Below are 23,604 nucleotides of genomic sequence, written 5' to 3'. Positions count from 1 at the left end.
TGCACTCCAGCCTGGGTGACAGACTGAGAGTCCATCTCAAAAACAAAACAAAACAAAACAAATCTAAACAGGCAAAAGTAGAGAAAACAATACAATAAAATCCTATATTCTCCTCACTCAGATTTAATAACTATCAACATTTAGCCATATTTTCTTCATTTATCCTTTTTTGTCAATTATTTTATAACAAATTCAAGACATCACATTTCACTCCTACATTTCTAGTTGGTGTGCCAAAAATATGGACATTTTCTTATGTTCTTCATAGTCATTATCAGATATAACACACAATCAATAATAATTCTTTGTAGTAATCTACTGCTCAGTCCATAGTTAAATCTTCCTAACTATCTAAAAAGTGACTCTAAACAGTTGGTTTCTAAATTGAGAGCACTGCATTAGGCCATTCTGTTTCTTATGTCTTAAAATCTAAAGCAACTTCCCTCTCCTGGCAATCACACACACTCCATCCCATGGTTAATTTGTAAACCAAAAGACCACAGAGTTTATTCCTGGAGACAAACCCTCTCTTTATACTCTTAAAAGGTAATTTTCATAAATATAAAATAATAGCTCCCATACAGATAAAACACTGAACATGTATTAAATATTCTTTTTTATACGTTAGTTGGAGATGAAGCTAGGCAGATGTTATAACACAGTTGATATAGTTTGGTTGTGCCCCCAACCAAATCTCATCTTGAGTCCTACCTCTTATAATTCTCATGTGTTATGGGAGGGACCCAGTGGGGGATAACTCAATCATGAGGTGATTTCCCCCATACCGTTCCTGTGATAGTGAATAAGTCTCACGAGATCTGATTTTTTTTTTTTCTTCAGATAAAAAAGGGTTTTTCTTTTGGCTCAGACACAGTAAGCGAGAAGGCGCAACCCTCTTGTCCAACCTCTCAAAAGTCGCTCAGTTATATCGGAGGGAGTCCCTGGCTGCCTGCAAAGGGTCCATCCCTTAAATGACAATAGTTCCAGGTACCAGCTTCCAGGTAAGACCAGCTGAAGTGGTTTCCAACTTGGGAGTCAGGCTGCGCTCACAGGTTTCCTCAACTGGGTCGCAGCTGGGAGCTGGCTCAAGTAGAAAAGTTCCTTTAATGAGGTTTGTAAAAAGCCCTTCTGGGCCGGGCGCGCTATAATCCCAGAACTTTGGGAGGCCGAGGCGGGTGGATCACGAGGTCAGGAGTTCAAGACCAGCCTGGCAAGATGGCGAAACCCCATCTCTACTAAAAATACACAAAAATTGGCCGGGCGTAGTGGCGGGCGCCTGTAATCCCAGCTACTCGGGAGGCTGAGGCAGAGAACTGCTTGAACCCAGGAGGTGGAGGCTGCAGTGATGCGAGATTGTGCCACTGCCCTCCAGCCTGGGCGACACAGCTAGACTCCGTCTCAAAAAAAAAAAACAAAACAAAACAACAAAAAGCCCTTCTGACACCACAGCTGACTCTGCTCGAGCCTGCCCAGGTGCTCTCCGGGGCTCCAGCTGCTTATCTCGATGCAGGCTGGAGGCCGACGGCGCGAGTCCCGGAAGGGACGGTGGCAGCACAGTCCTCCGCGTGGCGTCTGTCCTTGCTCAGGCTTCTGGTTCAGGGCGGGGCGGCGGCGCCCCTGTGGCGGGCGGCCTGCACCCGGCACTGCTGCAGCACGGGGTCGAGGGCTGGCGGCCCTCGAGGCCCAGGCGTAAGGCCTCCGCCCAGCTCACGATTAGGCCGCCCTCCCCGCAGCCAGCAGCGCCACCTGCTTCAGCACGGGCCTGAGGGCCACTGTGAGGCCGGCGGCGGCGCGCTCCTCCTCGAGCCGCGTGGGGTCCAGCAGCCAAGTGGGCGCGGGCCCCAGCGCGAGGCCCAGGCCGCAGCTCACCACCAGGTGGTACATCTCCACGCCCGCGTCAGGCAGGGCGAAGGCGGCGGCGTTGAGCGCGACGGCCAGGGCCGAGCCGCCGTCCTACCGCCGCAGCGCGGACACATCCAGCTGCGTGCGCGGGTAGCGGGCCAGGCGCACGGCCGGCTCCAGCGCCTCCTGCAGCGCCAGCTCAGGCACCTCGCCGCCACCCGGGCGAGAGCGGCGGAAGTCGCAGAGCAGGCGACCGCGCAGCGCGTCCAGGGCAGCCGCCGCGCTCGCCGCGCTCGCCGCCCTCGGCCTGCCCGAGATCTGATAGTCTTATGAAGGGTTTCCCCTCTTGCTTGGCTCTCATTCTGTCTTGTCTGCCGTCGCCATGTAAGAGTTGCCTTTTGCTTTTCACCATCATTGTGAGGCCTCCCCAGCCACGTGGAACTGTGAGTTCATTAAACCTCTTTTTCTTTATAAATTACCCAGTCTTGGGTATGTCTTTATCAGCAGTGTGAAAATGGACTAATCCACCAGTTCAAGGGAAGAGTGGGAAGGCAGATAGAGTCATAGATTAGGAATATTAAAATTAATGTGTAAATGAAAGCAAAGTGGTTACGTAAAGGGAAGTCAGTTGAACCTCCAGGAGCAGGACGAAATTGTCTATAGACCACAGTTTGTTGTGCTTGCTCTCTGTTATCTAGAGTTGTCCAATAGCTTCCAGGGATTTGGACTCAGCCTGGAGTGGAGGGATTTCCTCTACAGTCTACAATGCAGTTCTACATAGTATCATTTCCCTAAGCCTCAATCCCATTTCTCCAGCCCCTCTGTGCTGCTGGCTGGTCCCAAGGGCACTGCTAGGCCCACCAAGCACCTGGGCCTTCGGGCTGGCTCTGCCTTGCCTAAACTGTTGTCCAGAGAACCTAAGAGTTGGATGTTTTTTTTAACGATCACCTTGGCCAATTCTTTCACCACATCCTCATCCCCGGAAGGGACAGAATTGAGTTATTAATAATATATTGACTAAGGGCATTTAGAGTGTTGAGGGAAGAGGTTTGAGGTGCCCTAAGGGGAGGGACTTGGAGTTGTCTAGAGCTATGCTGGTGTTATTTCTTCTGAGAAATAATAAAAATAGCTGTCATTTACTGGAAATCTATTGTGTGCCAGGAATTTTAGATGTCTTGAATATCAGCTGCTCCTTACCTCACACTAAATGTTGGCAATATTTTCCTAGGTCTCACCGATAAGGAAACAAAGCCTTTGTACGTTGCCCGACGGTGAACAGCTGCCAAAGGGAGGAATTAAAACTCAGCCTGACTCAAAAACTTCTCTTTTGCCCAAATCAGCATTTTCCCAAGTATAAACTGGGGAGTCTGGGCATCTGTGATGCCCAAAAATACTTGCTCCGGCCAGGCACGGTGACTCACGCCTTTAATCCCAGCGCTTTGGGAGGCTGAGGCTGGCAGATCCCTTGAGGTCAGGAGTTCAAAACCAGCCTGGCCAACATGATGAAACCCTGTCTCTACTAAAAATACAAAAAAATTTAGCCGGGCATGGTCGTGGGCACCTGTAATCCCAGATACTCAGAGAGTGAGGCAGGAGAATTGCTTGAACCTGGGAGGCGGAGGTTGCAGTGAGCTGAGATCATGTCCAGCCTGGACAACAAGAGTAAAACTCTTGTCTTGAAAACAAACAAAAATACTCGCTTCATGGTCAAATTTGAGAAACGCTGTGTTCAGATATTCAAACATGTTTCTACACTGAGTGACTTCTCAGTCCTTTAATGGGCACAGTAATGGGCACGTCCTCTCCTTCCGCCTCCAGATATATGACGTGGAAGAATTTTTCTCTCTCGCTTTGGCAGGGGCTGTTCTGCTTGCTGGATTGGAAATGATTTTAGGTCCTCATGCCAGGAAGAAAACACAGGCAGATTTCTCACCAACTAAAAAAGAAGGAAAAATTGTGAAGTGAAATTTCCTATTGGCTGTGGTTTATCCATGTTAAATTGTAAAGCACTTAACACAGATGGAATCCGGTACATGCAAAGCACTCACAAAACCTAGTTACTACTATTGCTGGTGCTGGTACTACTACAACAGCAACTACTACAACTACTACTCTCCTACTACTGCTACTGCTGCTGCTACTATTGTTTTGTAAAGTGGAGCTACAGAAATCAAACGTTTAATTTTTTTCTTAGATGCACAGTGAATTTGTTTTTTGGACTCCAGTATTCTTCCTGAGGGTCTGTTTCATCCTAGCATTACTCTCACTTTTTTTCAAAATTTTATTTTATTTTTGAAACGGAGCCTTGCTCTGTTGCCCAGGCTGAAGTGCAGTAGCGTGATATCGGCTCACTGCAACCTCCACCTCTGGGTTCAAGAGATTCTCCTGCTTCGGCCTCCTGAGTAGCTGGGATTACAGGCATGTGCCACCATGCCCAGCTAATTTTTGTATTTTTAGTAGAGATGGGGTTTTACCATGTTGACCAGGTGGGTCTCAATCTCCTGACCTCGTGATCTGCCCACCTCAGCCTCCCAAAGTGCTGGGATTACAGGCGTCAGTCACTGCACCCGGCCTCTAATTTTTAATTTTTAAAAATGTACAATCTTTACAATTTTTAAATGTACAACTCAGTGGTAATAAATACATAGGTATCTCTTTTCCTCACCTCCCCCTCGTCCCATTCCTGGCCTCTGGCTAATAGTCTACTCTGTGTCGTCACGAGATCCACATTTTTAGTTTCCACATATGAAAGAGAATACGCGATATTTGTCTTTCTGTGCTTGGCTTATTTCGCATTTCATGGATGGCCTCTGGTTCCATCCATGCTGCTGCAAGTGACAGGATTTCACTCTTTTTATGGCTGAATAATATTCCATTGTGTAAATATAACACATTTCCTTTATCCATTCATCTGTTGATGGGTACTTAACATTGATTCTGTATTTTGAATAGTGCTGCAATAAACATGGGAGGGCAGATATCTCTTTGATATACTGATTTCCTTTCTTTTGAGTATATACCCAGCAGTGAAATTGCTGGACCGAATGGTAGTTCTATTTGTAGTTTTTTTTGCAGAACCTCCATACTGTTCTAATTTACATTCCCACTGACAGTGTATGAGGATTCCCCTTTCCCCACATCCTCACCAGATCTGTTATTGCCTGCCTTTATTTACTTATTTTTATTTTTAATTCTTGTGGGTACATAGTAGGTTTATATGGGGTACATTAGCTGTTTTGATGTAGGCATGCAAAGTGTAATAATCATATCATGGAAAATGGGGTATCCATCCACTCAAGCATTTATCCTTTGTGTTACCAACAAGTCAATTATACACTTTTAGTTATTGTGAAATGTACAATTAAATTATTATTGACTGTAGTCTCCCAGTTGTTCCATCAAATACTAAGCCTTATTCATTAATTCTATTTTTTGTACCCATTGCCTGCCTTTTTGATACAAGCCATTTTAACTGGGGTGAAATGATACCTCATTGTGGTTTTGATTTGCATTTCTCTGATGATTAGTGATAGCATTTTTTCATCTACCTGTTGGCCATGTGTATGCCTTCTTTTGAGAAATGTCTGTTCAAAGCTTTTGCCCATTTTTTTCATCAGATTATTTTTATTTTTTGCTGTTGAGTTGTTTGAGCTCCTTATATATTCTGGTTATTAATCCCTTGTCAGATGGACAGTTTGCAAATATTTTCTCCCATTGTGTGGGTTTTCACTTTGTTGATTGTTTCCTTTGCTGTGCAGAAGCTTTTTAGCTTGAGGAAGACATTTTTTCAGATGTAACTGCTTCACAGCCGCCCCATGGAGAGTAGGATTCTTCTCTGCCCTCCCTGTCCTGGGTACAAAACCCAGAGTTCTCCCGAGTTTCACTGGAATTAGGGAGAACCAGGGAGTCTTGCAGGAGGAGGTACATACATTTAGTGATTAAAAACAGTTTAAACTGTAGGACTTAAAAAGTTTGGTTTCTTCCTTTTCTGTGATTCTTTGGTGACAAAATAAATGGCAGTCACCGCCATGTTGGAAAACTTGGGAGAAACCAGGAGACCAGAAGATGACATGTTATATTTTAGTTTCTCCAAGATGTTGATTTCATTTTTGTTAAAATACCTACTTAAGGGCTTATATGAAAACCTGTTTCTTGCTAGTTCTTGGTTTACATAGATTTTAACCAGTCAGGGTTGGTTTGTTTTGTTGATCAGAGTGCTGACACCCCATGCAGGGAGCCCTCCCACGGAGTTTCTGAGGGGTGGGGTCTTGAGTCAGGTGGGGTCTGGAGCCAGCATTGAATGCTGAGGCTCCTTGTTGGCCCAGGACTGGGGCCCGGCAGAGCCTGTGACTGAAGGACAAGAGACCGGGAGAGTTCCTCAAGCCAATGAACGTGTTCCTGAAGTGCTTATCCTCAGCTCGAGGACAGATGGGGAGGTCGCTGCTAGGCTGGGGGACTCCACAGGGGCCAGGACCTCTGGGTGATGTTGAAGAGGAGGTTTGGGGCAGTAAGCGGGGAGAAAGAATATGTTGGAGAGGCTCATGGGAAAGCATCCATGGGTCCTTCTCTCCACTGTGGGCACATTGCCAGAAAAGAGGGTCCCCATCCAGACCCCAAGAGAGGGTTCTTGAATCTCTCACAGGAAAGAATTAGAGGTGACTCAGAACACAGTGAAAGTAGCAAGTTTATTAGAAACTACTCCATTACAGAGTGGGGTGTCCTCAGAAAGCAGGAGAGGAATGCACAATCCTTTGTTAGTGCCTCTACTTATGAAAAAACTGGCCAGGCACGGTGGCTCACTCCTGTAGTTCAGCACTTTGGGAGGCCAAGGCGGGTGTATCACCTGAGGTCAGGAGTTCGAGACCAGCCTGGCCAACATGGTGAAACCCTGTCCCTACCAAAAACGCAAAAATTACCTGGGCGTGGTGGCAAGCCCCTGTAATCCCAGCTACTCCGGAGGCTGTGGTGGGAGAAGTGATTGAACCTGGGAGACGGAGGCTGCAGTGAGCTGAGATCTCGCGCTTGTACTCCAGCCTGGGCAACAGAGTGAGACCTCATCTCTTAAAAAAAAGAAAGAAACCGTAAGGAGCTATAATTAAACTTGGAATGTGCAGATGTTCTCACTAAAGGTAGGGGTTATTGGTGCTATCAATGACCATTAAGCCTTTAAGCCTGCTCATTAAAGTTATCTTTAAGTAAAGTGGGCTTCACTCTTAGGGCATCTGGACATCCTGCAGGCTTGGTGGGAGGTGTTCCGTATGGCCGTAAATATTCTGTAATTATAATTGGTGGTCAGCTTGGGATGTAGCTATTTTCAGACCATAAGCATTAATCTTGTAGGCGCCTTGTGAGTACCTAGCTATGCACTTTAAGGTGTAGTCACTTGGGAGGCTGAGGTGGGCAGATCACTTGAGGCCAGGAGTTTGAGACCAGCCTGGCCAACATGGAGAAACCCTGTCTCTACTAAAAACACAAAAACTAGCCAGGCACGGTGGCGCATGCCTGTGATCCCAGCTAGTCGAAGACTGAGGCATGAGAATCACTTGAACCTGGGAGGCAGAAGTTGAAGTGAATCAAGATTGCACCACTACACTTCAGCCTGAGACTCTATCTCAAAACAAACAAACAAAAAAGATGTAGTCACTTTAGTCATGTTTTATTAAACCAGAGGCCTGAGAACCAGGGGTTCCTCTAACAGGTGCAGCTTCTTTTTAAAAACACGTATTTCTTTTAGAGATGTTGTCTTGCGTGGTGTCCAGGCTGGAGGGTAGTGGCTGTTAACAGGTGAAATTCCACTACTGATTAGCCCAGGAATTTTTTATCTGTTTCCAACCTGGGTCAGTTCACCCCTCCTTAGGCAACCTGGCAGTCCCCACTCCCGGGAGGTCACCACATTGATGCCAAACTTAGTGCAGACACCTCATCATACAGCACTATAGCCCAGAACTCCTGGGTTCCAGTGGTCCTCCTGATATGGACATGAGGTAGGGAAATACTGGGTAGAAGACGGCAGTTCCCTGGTGAAGGCCCCACCCTCAAGCCTGGAAACCCGTGACCCTAAATGGTAACAGGCATTCCTGTTTACACTCCCAAATGTTGTCTTTTGGCCCACCATGCTCCCCTACAATCCTGTACCCATATAAACCCTAAACCCCAGGCTCCATGAGCAGAAGAGTGGCTGGGCAGCACAGCAGTACAGCAAAGGAGAGAACAGAAGGAGTTTCTGAATGTCAAGAGGAGTTAGGCTGGGGATGGTCAGAGAGGAGATTCACTGTGGGATGGCCAAACTCCAGGGGACGGTCATCTTCCCAGTCCATCTCCTTTCCAGCTCCCCATCCATCCCGCTGAGAGCCACATGCATCACTCAGTAAAATCCCTGCATTCACCATCCTTCAAGTTCATGTGATCTGATTTTTCCTGGATACCGGACAAGGACCCAGGTACTAAGAGGGCAGGGTGTAAAAGGCTGTCTGACTTTCCACTGAACTGGTTAACACTCAACTGTCTGGGGATGGCAACTGCTAAGAATATTCATTGTAACACTCCCCTAGATGCTACTGAAACGGGAGTGCTGGGAAGGGAAGAGCGTGGTGCTTTTAAATGATATGGAAGGTGGGGAAGGGAAGTGCTGGGTAGAGGAGGGCGTGGTCCCTGGCTAGGGCTCTATCCCCACAGACCTAGGTGAGGACAGGCACATCTGTCTTTGTGCCCAAATGTTGCATTTCCCAAGACCACCCTGGCCTGCCATGCCCCCATCCTGTGCCTATAAAAACCCCTGAAACCCTAGTAGTCAGACACACAAGTGGCTGGACATTGTGAGGAACACATTGGTGGAAAAAGACACAAGTGGCTGGACGTTGAGAGGACATCGAGGGGAGCACTCTGGCGGAAGAGCACACCAACAGATGCCAGCATGCTGGCAGGCCATTAACCAGCAGAACGATGCAGAGTTTGGCTGGGGCAGCCAGAGGAGAGCCTGGGCCCCTGAGCTGCCCGTCTCCAGGGGAAAACCATCTCCCTTCTGGCTCCCCCATCTGCTGAGAGCTACTTTTACACAATAAAACCTTGAACTCATTCTCCAAGCCCATGTGTGATCCAATTCTTCCAGTACGCCCGGGATACAGAAATCCCTCTGTCCTTGTGATAAGGGAGGGAGTCTAATTGCGCAAACACAAGCCACCTGCAGATGGCTAAATTAAAAGCGTGCGCTGTAACACACGCCCACTGGGGCTTTAGGAGCTATAAACATTCATCCCTACACACCCCCGTGAGGTCGCAGCCCCACAACCTACACTCCGTATGCTCCCCTAGAGGTTTGAGCACTGGGGCACTGAAGAAGTGAGCCACTCCCCGTCACATGCCCTGTGAGAGGGACAAGGGAACTCTTCCTGTTTCACTACTATGGGGACGGAGCCCAGAAGCACTCGTCCCGGCTTCTGCACCTGTCTGTGCGCGTTTCCCCCTCCTGTAAGGGGTTTGAACACATGGTGGCCAAGCAAACAGGCCACACCCTTGTTGCAAGTCCTGTGAGAGAGTCCAGGAACTCTCCGGTTTCACTCCTGCCTCAGGCCTCAGCCACCACGGTAAGTGGAACTCCATGCCTCCACCTCGCCTGGCTGGGTGCAGCACCTAAGCTCAGGATTCTGCCTTGAGCTGTGGCTCTCCTCAGGGTGACAGGGTCCAGAGCAAAGCCTGCGGAAGGAGCTGCTGAGGCCAGGTGGAGGGAAGGATGCTGAACTGGAGGAGGCCAGGAAATGATGAGATGGGTGAGTTGGCGTCATCTTCAGGTTGATCTGTGTGGGTCACTGAGCCCAGAGGTTTCATGCTTGCCCCTTGAAATTCTGATTTTATCTTAGAGCATGTGTTTTCCAAGGAAGGTCAGGTAGATAGTGGAGCATGCCTGGGGCTTAGAGTCTCTATTCCTGCACTGTCTGCCTCCCAGGGCCTCTCAAGGACTGTTCTTAGCTGCCTCCTGTGCCTGAGTCTGACTCGCTCCCCCTGCCCACCCGCCCCAGGATCCTGGCTGTCCTCAGCCCGAGTCCGCGACAGGATGTGTTATGGAGGGGTGATGTCTGTGTGTCTGTGTTTCACCCTCGCTCTCTGCCCCATGGGGGACTGAGTGCAGGCGTGGAAACAGTGGAGCCAGGTTCACTGGCTGTGGCATCTCCAGGTGAGGGTAGGTGATGGCCACTCCCTCCCCACGCTGGCTCTTCCTGGTGTGCTGGCAGGAACCTGGTGAGCGTTCTTGCTCATCCCCTCATCTAGGTGCCAAGTGCATGGGTGCAGAGGTTGCAGTCCCTTTGGTTCTCTTTCCGTGTGGGTTTGGGTGGCAGGCCCTGGGAAGGGGAGACCGACTTCCCTGTTTCTGTCAGCCACTTGTTCATTTTGGACTGGGCCTTGCAAACTCTACCCAGGCCTGGTTAGCATCAAGGAAAACTAATAGCTGGGGCTCCAACGGAGGAGCAAGCAGGGCTGTGGGAGATGAGAAGTTTGGAAAAGGTGAAGGGCTGGGCCTGCCTGGTCCCAGGCTGCAGGTGCCGGGGAAAGTGAAGATACTGCACAGGTGATCACAATGAGGAAAAGCCATCAAGTGAAGGGCCAGGCAGGCTCAGAGAACACTGACAGAGGGCTCAGTGATTAGAGGGTTGCTTCCCAGGCTCTGCTGAAAGGATGAGAAGCAGGGGGCGCCCGGGGAGAATGGATCAGGTGAGAGGAGTTGACTGAGCGGATCCACAGTGGGGATCAGGACGTGGTGAGGACATCCCCTGCACCCCGAAGTTATGGCACCTGCAGAGGAGGGAGGGAGGCAGAGAGGGGACCTGGGGCAGGAGATGTCAGGCTGAGCATTCTGCATGGAACTTTGGTGGGACATTCTTTGGTGCCATCCAGTTCCCCTCCGCTTGTGCTGTCTGGTCACTGTGAAAGCTAAGCAAATTCCGTTTCCCAATGGAATTTGGGACGTACTCATGAAGTCCGTCCTAGAGGTGGTAAGAACAGGAAATACGATTACATTTTTAAAAGTGTAGATTAATTTATGAAGGACTTGAAACGGACCCAATAGTTCCACAGACATTCATTTATTTATTTAACATAGAAATTGACCCTCTTGGTCTTAAAGCTTGAAACTTAGTATTTATCTGAGTTCCTTCCTTAGGAAAGGACCCCCAGGCCTCTGAAAAAGTATCAGAGAACTGAAACTCACCAGATCTTTGCATCCCGTGAGACTCCAGGCCTCTCATTCATCATGATTGCTTCTTTACTCCTCTGGAGTTCCTGTTTTCTCATACATTGTTACATTTCTTCCCTGCTATGGAAAAAACCTGTGGAAGAAGCTGCTGAGGCCAGGTGAAGGGAAGGATGCTGGGCTGGAGGAGGCCAGGAAATTATGTACGTTTTTACATTTCTTCCCTTCGATATAAACTCCTAATTTTAGTGGTCAGAGAGATTGATCTCTCATTTTCTCAGCTGTAGCACCTGATTATTGCCTTCTTCCTTGGCAAGAATGATCATCTCAGCGATTGGCTTTCTGTGCAGGGAACAGCAGGACCTAGACTGAACCCTTGGTGTTTTGGTAACAGACTTAAGAGCGTAGGGTGCCAAAGTATGCCTGTGATACACCTGAGGTGTCAACCTCACCCCTTTTTAGAGTTGGTGACATGGAGGACAGCTGGTTGGTTTCTCCAGGGGCCCGTCCCTCGGAGCTTCTGTTCATAACTGTGTCTGCAGACGGCCAATGCAGCAATCCACGTGTGTCCGAGTCCCTTTGTCGCATGACCCAATGACTGTTATTTGCTCCTCCTCCTCCATTGTCCCAGAAAATAGTTGTCTTCTTGAGAAGATTAAGTGACTCTTTTCTCCCAACCCAATTACATAATGCAGCACAGCCGTCAAGGCAAGTGACTTTGATTCAGAACGAGTTCAGCTATCTGCTTTGCTCTGTCTGCTGGTTTCATGTTTTCAAGATAATTCACATTAACTCATCTTTCTTTCCCATATGTCCGGACTTGTGTTTTACAACACCAGACGGGGATACTAATTAAACTTTAGAGTTCGCTCCAGCAGTGCTTAAACTGAGATTCGTAATGACAGGCCTGGCAGTAATCAATATATCTGCTGCACTTGTAATGATTTAACGCGAATGCCATGGTTACTGCTTGGAATAAAAGCGAATGAGCTCTGTAAATTTAATTTAGAGGAGTTATAACTTGATCACTCAGAAATATATTATAGCAACTCCTTGTATTTTTCACAAAGCCCAGGGCGTGCTTCTAGCAAGATCTGTGATTTAACCAGGAACATTTAATTTACAATGAGGTTTATAATAGGTGACATCTGCGCCCTGACTGAGCTTCAGAAAAGCCAGCAGAAGGCTGTGGACAACCATGCAGAAGTCAGAAGTAATAAACTAGATATATACAGCAATCTTAAATCTCATGTCAACACTAGTTAAAAAAATTATTCCACATTTAATGTATGTTATTCCATCCATGAATTAGAAGTCAAACTCTCTAGCAAAGTCATGTTCAGGCCAGTTCAGAGGAGCGACAGTTTCTCTGAAACTGCATTCAGGGGTAGTGAGGCATCATTTCCCTTCCACATCCTTGAAAAGGGTTTGGTGTGTGTTACTTTGCAGAATGGGAGGGAAAGCCTCTGCCCTTGGTCCTTTAATTTTCTTCAGTTCTGTAATATGAGGAGCATTATTGCATTTAAACGAACAGAAATGCTCTGCTGTCAAGCTCTCCTTTCACATGGTCTTTGCCCATTTACTAATATTGATTGATTGATTGACTGTATTAGCTGTTACATTTCCTGCCATACATCCATGCTTCTACCGTTTGCATTCCTGATTTAGTTGTGCTACCTGCAACCAGCCTCTTATTTTCTGTCTTGTGCGTGCTCTCTCTCTCTCTCAGTTCCCCTAAGGGGCTAGGAGTCGAGTTGATGATACTCTTCAGAATATGGCATTTTATCAATAATCTATACAAGGTCTCTCTTGCTTTATTTTATTTGTATCTCAACCCCACTCCCATTCCTTCTCCCTTCTAGATAATGACTGTAATATTTTATTTTATATATAACATTTTAGAAGGATGTGTACATATGCATGTCATAAATTCAGGTATCTATAGTTCTGTGTATGCTTTTAATTTTTAACAATTTTATGACTATTTTTGTTTCTTGGTTTATTCACTTTGTACTGTATTTTTAAGATAGAGGATTTAATATTTCTGTGTATGTATCTATTACTTCTAATGGCTTCTGACCTCTATATGATTTTGCATAGCACATGTCCAGCTTATTTTACATAAACCTTGGGTGTCTACAACTCCCGGTTATCACTGACAGTCCTATGTGTGTCCTCATACCTTTCCCCTTATGGACCTTTGCAGGAATTTCTCTGGGGAATTACCCTAGGGTTGGGTTTCTGTTTATTAAAAAAGATTCTTTTAAAGCTATAATTTATGGAGCGCTTACAATGTCAGGCACCGTTCTAAACACTTTATAGGTATTGACTAATTTAATCTTTATAATAACCTGATGTGGTAAGTTCCACTATTATCCCCATTTTACAGAAGAAATAAAGCCAAAAAAGATCAAGAAGCTAGTAAGTGGTAGTGCAGAGTTTGAAAAACTATGATGTTGGCTGGGTGTGGTAGCTCACGCCTGTAACTCCATCACTTTGGGAGGCTGAGGCCAGTGGATCACCTGAGTCAGGAGTTCGAGACCAGCCTAACCAAAATGGTGAAACCCAATCTCTATTAAAAATACAAAAATTAGCTGGGTGTGGGTGGCGGTTGCCTGTAATCCCAGCTACTTGGGAGGCTGAGGCGGGAGGGTGGCTTGAACCCGGGAGGTGGAGGTTGCAGTGAGCAGAGATTGCACCACTGCACTCCAGCCTGGGTGACAGAGCAAGAGTCTGTCTCAAAAAAAAAAAAAAACCATGATGCTGCTGTACTTAGATTCAAATCACTGCTATACTCACCACCGAGGTGAGCAACCTTGAACATGACTTTTACCCAGCAGTGGGTTCATTAAGTTGCAACATATGTATGCTTGTGTGTGTGTGTTTATGTGTGCATATGTGTGTCTCTATATAAAATTCTACTTAACACTGCCACATGAATTTCCTCAATGGTTATAAACTATTTATTTTCCCTTCTAGAGAGCAAAAGGGAGTTCATTATCCCCACATTCTCCACCAACGCTTATAGACTGTACAATAATTATTCAGCTGTGCACATTTTGTATCTTTTGAGTTTCTTTCAGCTATATTTTTAAGTATTTTATCTGATTCTTCTTTCCAACTGCTGTTTCTTGCTTTGTTGAATATTTTTTTCTTCTGGGAGGATATTGTTACACTTGTTTAGATTTTTCTTCTGTCCCCTAATGCCAGTTCCAGTACTGTCTGCTCAGTGTGTTTCATTTCTAGCAGTTACCTTTCCCAAATGCCTGGTGTTTCCTTTTCCCTCTGTGAACTCATTTTCCCCTGGAGGTGTTAGCCATGACCCCTCAGGAGGACAGGTGCAGTTCCTGGTGAGTTCAAGGCAGGAGGGAGACCTGCTGCAGAACAGGGATCCTGTAGTTTGGAGTCTGGATGGACTTCCCTCACTCGTGCCCCTCAACCAAGCTGATTTTAATCAGCTCCTACACTGCCCCCGCACCTTTTTGTTTTTTTGAGACAGAGTCTCACTCTGTCGCCCAGGTTGGAGTGCAGTGGCGCGATCTTTGCTCACTGCAACCTCCACTTCCTGGGTTCAAGTGATTCTTGTGCCCCAGCCTCTAGAGTAGCAGAGTAGCTGGGTTTACAGGAGCCCACACCATGCCCGACTAATTTTTTGTTTGTTTTTGGTGGAGACAGGGTTTCACCATGTTGTCCATGCTGGTCCTAAACTCCTTATATCAAGTGATCCACCCACTTCAGGCTCCCAAAGTGCTGGGATTACAGGCGTGAGCCACTGCGCCCAGCCTACACTGCCTTTTGGTTGGCCCTGGGGATTGCTGAAGAACAGAGGAGCTGCGCTTTTAACTAGAATTTTATTTTATTTTTTCACACACACACACACACACACACACACACACACATATATATATATAATTACATATTAAGTTCTGGGGTACATGTGCAGAACGTGCAGGTTTGTTACATAGGTATACATGTGCCATGGTGGTTTGCTGCACCCATCAACCCGTCATCTACATTAGGTATTTCTCCTAATGCTATCCGTCCCCCAGACCCCAACCCTGACAGGCCCCAGTGTATGATGCCCCCCACCCCCGTGTCCATGTGTTCTCATTGTTTAACTCCCACTTATAAGTGAGAACATGTGGTGTTTGGTTTTCTGTTCCTGTGTTAGTTTGCTGAGAATGATGGTTTCCAGCTTCATCCATGTCCCTGCAAAGGACATGAACTCATCCTTTTTTATGCCTCCGTAGTATTCCATGGTGTATATGTGCCACATTTTCTTTATCCAGTCTATCATTGATGGGCATTTGGGTTGGTTCTAAGTCTACTATTGTGAACAGTGCTGCAGTAAACATACGTGTGCATCTGTCTTTATAGTAGAATGATTGATAATCCTTTGGGTATATACCTAGTAATGGGATTGCTGGGCCAAATGGTATTTCTAGTTCTAGATCCTTGAGGAATCAGCACACTGTCTTCCACAATGGTTGAACTAATTTACACTCCTACCAACAGTGTAAAAGAGTTCCTATTTCTCCACATCCTCTCCAGCATCTGTTGTTTCCTGACTTTTTAATGATCACCATTCTAACTGGCGTGAGATGGTATCTCATTGTGGTTTTTATTTGCATTTCTCTAATGACCAGTGATGATGAGCTTTTTTTTCATGTTTGTTGGCTGTATAAATGTCTTCTTCTGAGAAGTGTCTGTTCTTATCCTTTGCCCACTTTTTTATGGCATTGTTTTTTTGTTGTAAATTTAAGTTCTTTGTAGATTCTGGATATTAGCCCTTTGTCAGACAGATAGACTGCAAAAATTTTCTCCCATTCTGTAGGTTGCCTGTTCACTGTGATGGTAGTTTATTTTGCTGTGCAGAAACTCTTTAGTTTAATTAGATCCCATTTGTCTGTTTTGGCTTTTGTTGCCATTGCATTTGGTGTTTTAATTATGAAGTCTTTGCCCATGCCTAAATGGTATGTCCTAAATGGTATTGCCTAGGTTTTGTTCTAGGGTTTTTAAGGTTTTAGGTCTTACGTTTATGTCTTTAATCCATCTTAATTTTTGTATAAGGTATAAAGAAGGGATCCAGTTTCAGCTTTCTGCATATGGCTAGCCAGTTTTCCCAATACAAGTTATTAAATAGGGAATCCTTTCCCCAATGCTTGTTTTTGTCAGGTTTGTCAAAGATCAGATGGTTGGTGTTATTTCTGAGGCCTCTGTTCTGTTCCATTGGTCTGTATATCTGTTTTGGTACTAGTACCATACTGTTTTGGTTACGGTAGCCTCGTAGTATAGTTTGAAGTCAGGTAGCATGATGCCTCCAGCTTTGTTCTTTATTTTTTGAGATGGAGTCTTGCTCTTTCAGGTTGGAGTGCAGTGGTGCGATCTTGGCTCACTGCAACCTCCACCTTCTGGGTTCCAGTGATTCTCCCACCTCAGCCTCCCAAGTAGCTGGGATCACTTACAGGCGCACACCACCACACCTGGCTACTTTTTGTATTTTTAGTAGGGACGGGGTTGCACCATATTGGCCGGGTTGGTCTCAAACTCCTGACCTCATGATCTGCCTGCCTTGGCCTCCCAAAATGCTGGGATTACAGGTGTGAGCCACTGCACCCAGCCACTTTGTTCGTTTTGCTTAGGATTGTTTGGCTGTGTGGGCTCCTTTTGGTTCCACATGAAATTTAAAGTAGTCTTTCTATGAAGAAAGTCAATGGTAACTTGATGGGGATAGCATTGAATCTATAAATTACTTTGGGCAGTATAGCCATTTTCACAATATTGATTCTTCCTATCCATGAGCATGAAATGTTTTTCCATTTGTTTGTGTTCTCTCTTATTTCCTTGAGCAGTGGTTTGTAGTTCTCCTTGAAGAGGTCCTTCACATCCCTTGTAAGTTGTATTTCTAGGTATTTTATTGTCTTTGTAGCAATTGTGAATGAGAGTTCACTCATGATTTGGCTCTCTGTTTGTTTGTTATTGGTGTATAGTAATGCTTGTGAGTTTTGCATATTGATTTTGTATCCTGAGACTTTGCTGAAGTTGCTTATCAGCTTAAGGAGATTTTGGGCTGAGATGATGGGGTTTTCTAAATATACAATCATATCATCTGCAAACAGAGACAATTGGACTTCCTCTTTTCCTAATTGAATACCCTTTATTTCTTTCTCTTGCCTGATTGCCCTAGCCAGAACTTCCAATACTGTGTTGAATAGGAGTGATGAGAGAGGGCATCCTTGATTTGTGCTAGTTTTTAAAGGGAATGCTTCCAGTTTTTGCCCATTCAGTATGATATTGGCTGTGGGTTTGTCATAAATAGCTCTTATTATTTTGAGATACGTTTCATGAATACCTAGTTTATTGAGAGATTTTAGCATGAAGCGCTGTTGAATTTTGTCAAAGGCCTTTACTGCAGCTATTGAGATAATCATATGGTTTTTGTCATTGGTTCTGTTTATGTGATGGATTATGTCTATTGATTTACATATGTTGAACCAGCCTTGCATCCCAGGGATGAAGCAGACTTGATTGTGGCGGATAAGCTTTTTGATATACTGCTGGATTCGGTTTGCCTGTATTTTATTGAGGATTTTTGCATTGATGTTCATCAGGGATATTGGCCTGAAATTTTCTCTTTTTTTGTTGTGTCTCTGCCAGGTTTTGGTATCAGGATGATGCTGGCCTTGTAAAATGAATTAGGGAGGATTTCTTCTTTTCCTGTTTGAAATAGTTTCAGAAGGAAACTCTTTGTACCGCTGGTAGAATTCATCTGTGAATCCATTTCATCTTGGACTTTTTTGGTTGGTAGGCTATTAATTACTTCCTCAATTTCAGAACTTGTTATGGGTCTATTCAGGAATTCAACTTCTTCCTGGTTTAGTCTTGGGAGGGTGTATGTGTCCAGGAATTTACCCATTTCTTGTAGATTTTCTAACTAATTTGCATAGAAGTGTTTATAGTATTCTCTGATGGTAGTTAGTATTCCTGTGGGATCGGTGGTGATATCCCCTTTGTCATTGTTTATTGTGTCTATTTGATTCTTCTCTCTCTTTTTTTTTTGAGACGGAGTCTTGCTCTGTCGCCCAGGCTGGAGTGCAGTGGTGCCATCTCGGCTCACTGCAAACTCCGCCTCCCAGTTTCATGCCATTCTCCTGCCTCAGCCTCCCGAGTAGCTGGGACTACAGGCGCCTGCCACCACGCCCGGCTAATTTTTTGTATTTTTAGTAGAGATGGGGTTTCACCATGTTAACCAGGATGGTCTCGATCTCTTGACCTTGTGATCTGCCCACCTCAGCCTCCCAAAGTGCTGGGATTACAGGTGTGAGCCACCGTGCCTGGCTTTTCTTTTCTTCTTTATTAGTCTGCCTAGCGGTCTATTTCACTGATCTTTTCAAAAAGCCAGCTCCTGGATTCATGTGTTTTGAAGATTTTTGTGTTTTTATCTCCTTCAGTTCTGCTCTGACCTTAGTTGTGTCTTCTGCTAGCTTTTGAATTTGTTTGCTCTTGCTTGTCTAGTTTTTTTTATTTTTTTATTTTTTATTTTTTGAGACAGAGTCTCACTCTGTTGGCCAGGCTGGAGTGCAGTGGCATAATCTCGGCTCACTGCAACCTCAGCCTCCTAGGCTCACGTAATTCTCCTGCCTCAGACTCCTGAGTTGCTGGGATTACAGGTGTGTGCCACCATGCCTGGCTAATTTTTGTATTTTTAGTAGGGATGGGGTTTCACCATGTTGGCCAGGCTGGTCTTGAACTCCTGACCTCAGGTAATCCACCTGCTTTGGCCTCCCTAAGTGCTGCAATTACAGGCGTGAGCCACTGTGTCTGGCCTTCTCTAGTTCTTTTAATTGTGATGTTAGGGTGTCAATTTTAGATCTTTCCTGCTTTCTCTTGTGGCCATTTAGTGCTATAAATTTCCCTCTATACACTGCTTTAAATGTGTCCCAGAGATTCTGGTACATTGTGTCTTTGTTCTCATTGGTTTCAAAGAACATCTTTATTTCTGCCTTCATTTCGTTATTTACCCAGTAGTCATTCAGGAGCAGGTTGTTTAGTTACCATGTCATTGTGTGGTTTTGAGTACCTTTCTTAATCCTGAGTCCTCATTTGATTGCACTGTGGTCTGAGAGACTGTTTGTTATCAGTTCCATTCTTTTGCATTTGCTGAGGAGTATTTTACTTCCAATTGTGTAGTCAATTTTAGAATAAGTGCGACGTGGTGCTGAGAAGAATGTATATTCTGTTGATTTGGAGTGGAGAGTTCTGTAGATGTCTATTAGGCCCACTTGGTCCAGAGCTGGGTTCAAGTCCTGGATATCCTTATTTTTCTGTCTTGTTGATCTAATATTGACAGTGGGGTGTTAAAGTCTCCCAATATTATTATGTGGGAGTTTAAGTATCTTTGTAGGTTTCTAAAAACTTGCTTTATGAATCTGGGTGCTCCTGTATTGGGTGCATATATATGTAGGATAGTTAGCTCTTCTTATTACATTGATCCTTTTACCGTTATGTAATGGCCTTGTCTCTTTTGATTTTTGTTGGTTTAAAATCTGTTTTATCAGAGACTAGGATTGAAACTCCTGCTTTTTTGCTTTCCATGTGCTTGGTAAGTATTCATCTATCCCTTTATTTTGAGCCTATGTTTGTCTTTGCACGTGAGATGGGTCTCCTGAATACAGCACACTGATGGTCTTTTTTTTTTTTTTTGAGATGGAGTCTTGCTCTGTCACCCAGGCTGGAGTGCAGTGGCATGATCTCGGCTCACTGCTAGCTCTGCCTCCCGGGTTTGTGCCATTCTCCTGCCTCAGCCTCCTGAGTAGCTGGGACTACAGGCACCCGCCACCATACACAGCTAATTTTTTTTGTTTTTGTATTTTTTAGTAGAGATGGGGTTTCACCATGTTAGCCAGGATGGTTTCAATCTCCTGACCTCGTGATCTGTCCACCTTGACTTCCCAAAGTGCTGGGATTACAGACGTGAGCCACCGCGCCTGGCCCACACATGGGTCTTGACTCTTTATCCTATTTGCCAGTCTGTGTCTTTTAATTGGGGCATTTAGCCCATTTACATTTAAGGTTAATATTGTTATGTGTGAATTTGATCCTGTCATTATGATTCCAGCTGGTTATTTTGCCTGTTAGTTGATGCAGTTTCTTCATTGCATAGATGGTCTTTGCAATTCGAGACTCTGTCTCAAAAAAAAAAAAAAAAAAAAAAAACTACAGAAGCAAGAGCAAACAAATTCAAAAGCTAGTAGAAGACATAACTAAGGTCAGAGCAGAACTGAAGGAGATAGAGACACGAAAAACCCTTCAAAACTGCTAGTACTGGTTGTTCGTTTCCATGTTTAGTGCTTCCTTCAGGAGCTCTTGTAAGGCAGGCCTGGTGGTGACAAAATCTGACAGCATTTGCTTGTCTGTAAAGGATTTTATTTTTCCTTTGCTTACAAAGCTTAGTTTGGCTTGATATGAAATTCTGGGTTGAAAATTCTTTTCTTTAAGAATGTTGAATATTGGCCCTCACTCTCTTCTGGCCTGTAGGGTTTCTGCCAAGAGATCCGCTGTTAGTCTGGTGGTCTTCCCTTTGTGGGTAACCTGACCTTTCTCTCTGGCTGCCCTTAACATTTTTTCCTTCATTTCAACCTTGGTGAATCTGATGATATGAGTCTTGGGGTTGCTCTTCTCGAGGAGTATCTTTGTGGCATTCTCTGTATTTCCTGAATTTGAATGTTGGCCTGCCTTACTAGGTTGGGGAAATTCTCCTGGATAATATCCTGAAGAGTGTTTTCCAACTTGGTTCCATTCTCCCTGTCACTTTCAGGTACACCAATCAAATGTAGATTTGGTGTTTTCACATAGTCCTGTATTTCTTGGAGGCTTTGTTCATTTCTTTTCACTTTTTTGTCTTGTCTTGTCTTCTCACGTTTTTTTATTGAGTTAGTCTTCAATCTCTGATACCCTTTCTTTTACTTGATCGATTCGGCTATTGATACTTGTGTATGCTTCATGAAATTCTTATGTTGTGTTTTTCAGCTCTATCAGGTCATTTTTGTTCTTTCTAAACTGGTTGTTTTAGTTAGCAATTTGTCTAAACTTTTTTCAAGGTTCTTAGCTTCCTTGTATTGGGTTAGAACATGCTCCTTTAGTTTGGAGGAGTTTGTTGTTGCCCACCTTCTGAAGCCTACTTCTGTCAATTCGTTAAACTCATTCTCCGTCCACTTTTGTTCCTTTGCTGGTGAGGAGTTGTGAACCTTTGGAGGAGAAGAGGCGTTCTCGTTTTTTGAATTTTCAGCCTTTTTGCGCTGGTTTCTTCCCATCTTCGAGGATTTATCTACCTTTGGTCTTTGATGTTGGTGACCTTCGATGGGGTCTCTTGAGTGGACATCCTTTTTGTTGATGTTGATACTATTCCTTTCTGTTTGTCAGTTTTTTTTTTCTAGCAGTCAGGCCCCTCTGCTGCAGGTCTGCTGGAGTTTGCTGGAGGTCCACTCCAAACCCTGTTTGCCTGGGTATCACCAGTGGAGCCTTCAGAACAGCAAAGATTACTGCCTGTTCCTTCCTCTGGAAGCTTTGTCCCAGAGGGGCACCCGACAAATGCCAGCCAGAGCACTCCTGTATGAGGTGTCTGTCGGCCCCTACTGGGAGGTGTCTCCCAGTCAGGATACACGGGTGTCAGGGACCCACTTGAGGAGGCAGTCTGTCCCTTAGCAGAGCTCGAATGCTGTGCTGGGAGATCCACTACTCTCTTCAGAGCTGTCAGGCAGGGACATTTAAGTCTGCTGAAGCGGTGCCCACAGCTGCCCCTTCTCCCAGGTGATCTGTTCTAGGGAGATGGGGGTTTTATCTATAAGTCCCTGACTAGGGCTGCTGCCTTTTATTCAGAGATGCCCTGCCCAGAGAGAAGGAATTAGGCAGTCTGGCTGCAACAGCCTTACTGAGCCGTAGTGGGCTCCGCCCAGTTTGAACTTTCCAGCGGCTTTGTTTACACTGTGAGGGTAAAACTGCCTACTTGAGCTTCAGCAGTGGTGGATGCCCCTCCCACCACCAAGCTCGAGCATCCCAGGTTGACCTTAGACTGATATGTTAGCAGCGAAAATTTCAAGCCAGTGGATCTTAGCTTGCTGGGTTCCATGGGGGTGGAACCTGCCGAGCCAGACTACTTGGTTCCTTGACTTCAGCCCCGTTTCCAGGGGAGTCAATGATTCTCTCTTGCTGGTGTTCCAGGTGCCATTGGGGTATGAAAAACAAAACAGAACAAAACAAAAAAAACTGCAGCTAGCTTGGTGCCTGCCCAAACGATCACCCAGTTTTGTGCTTGAAACCCAGGGTGCTGGTGGCGTAGGCACCAGAGGGAATCTCCTGGTCTGCCAGTTGCGAAGATCGTGGGAAAAGCATAGTCTGGGCTGGAGTGCACCGTTCCTCCCAGGTAGGGTCTTTCACAGCTTCCCTTGGCTGGGGGAGATCCCCTACCCCTTGTGCTTCCCAGATGAGGCGACACCACACCCTACTCCCTCTGTGGGCTGCACCCACTGTCCAACCAGTTCCAATGAGATGAACCAGGTACCTCAGTTGGAAATGGAGAAATCACCCGTCTTCTGCTTTGATCTTGCTGGGAGCTGCAGACCGGAGCTGTTCCTATTTGGCCATCTTGCCAGCAAGTCCTTTTAACTTATATTTTAAGTCCAGGGGTACATGTGCAGGTTTGTTACATCGATAAACTTGTGTCATGGAGGTTTGTTGTACAGATTATTTCATCACCCAGGTATTAAACCTAGTTCCCATTAGTTATTTTTCCTGATCCTCTCCCTCCTCCCAGCCTCCACCCTCTAAAGGTACCCAGTGTGTGTTTTTCCCTCTGTATGTCCATGTATTCTCATCATTTAGCTCCTACTTAGGAGTGAAAATATGTGGTATTTGGTTTTCTGTTCCTATTAACTGGAATTTTAACTGGAAGGGATGTGCCTGTCTTGTTTTCTAGTCGATTCCTAGAGTCTTGAATGGTGCCAGGCACATAGAAGATATTCCACAAATATTTATTAAGTGAATTCCATAGTCTTGATTCCCCTTTGAAATCCATATGGTAGGGTAATTATTGAAATAATCTCAGTCATTTTGGGAAGATATATGCATACTTATATATATATTTATATATAAAAAATCTGTATTTAATTTTTTTAACCTGCAACAAATCACACTGGGTGCTCTTTGGAGTGTTTCTCTTTTATTTATCCTAAATGTGCCTTCTTTCTGGCTTCAAAAGTTGCTTCTAGCCCTGAGGTCTTAGGGAGCAAGCTTGCACTTTCCCTCTTTACATCTTTCATGACTTAAAATGTTGCCCCTGTATCCCATTTTAGCCTTCCTAGACTTAAGAATTTTATCTTCCACTTTTCAATTTGTGAATACAAAATAAGTTCATCTCTGAGTTTCATCTGTCAGGTTTTAATTTAAATCTTATAATTTTACATTTATATTTTTAAAAGAAATGACTTTCTTGTGTTAGGTCAGAGAACTTAAAAAGATAAGCTATTTGTTTCTTTCTTTTGGTGAAGACTTGGCATAGAGTTTAGTTCCTGTCCCTAGAG

The 23,604-nt window shown here is 45.1% G+C and overlaps 1 pseudogene; it reads right to left on the bottom strand.

The window, feature by feature from the left end:
- Positions 1-1,108: 1,108 nt before the first annotated feature.
- On the bottom strand, positions 1,109-2,277 carry LOC103227418 (exosome complex component MTR3-like; annotated as a pseudogene).
- Between the last annotated feature and the right edge of the window lie 21,327 nt (positions 2,278-23,604).

This window comes from Chlorocebus sabaeus, chromosome 21 (assembly GCF_047675955.1).
Source record: "Chlorocebus sabaeus isolate Y175 chromosome 21, mChlSab1.0.hap1, whole genome shotgun sequence".
Lineage (NCBI taxonomy): Eukaryota > Metazoa > Chordata > Mammalia > Primates > Cercopithecidae > Chlorocebus > Chlorocebus sabaeus.
Note: the sequence above shows the minus strand (reverse complement) of the source record. Positions and strands in the feature narration are given on the sequence as shown.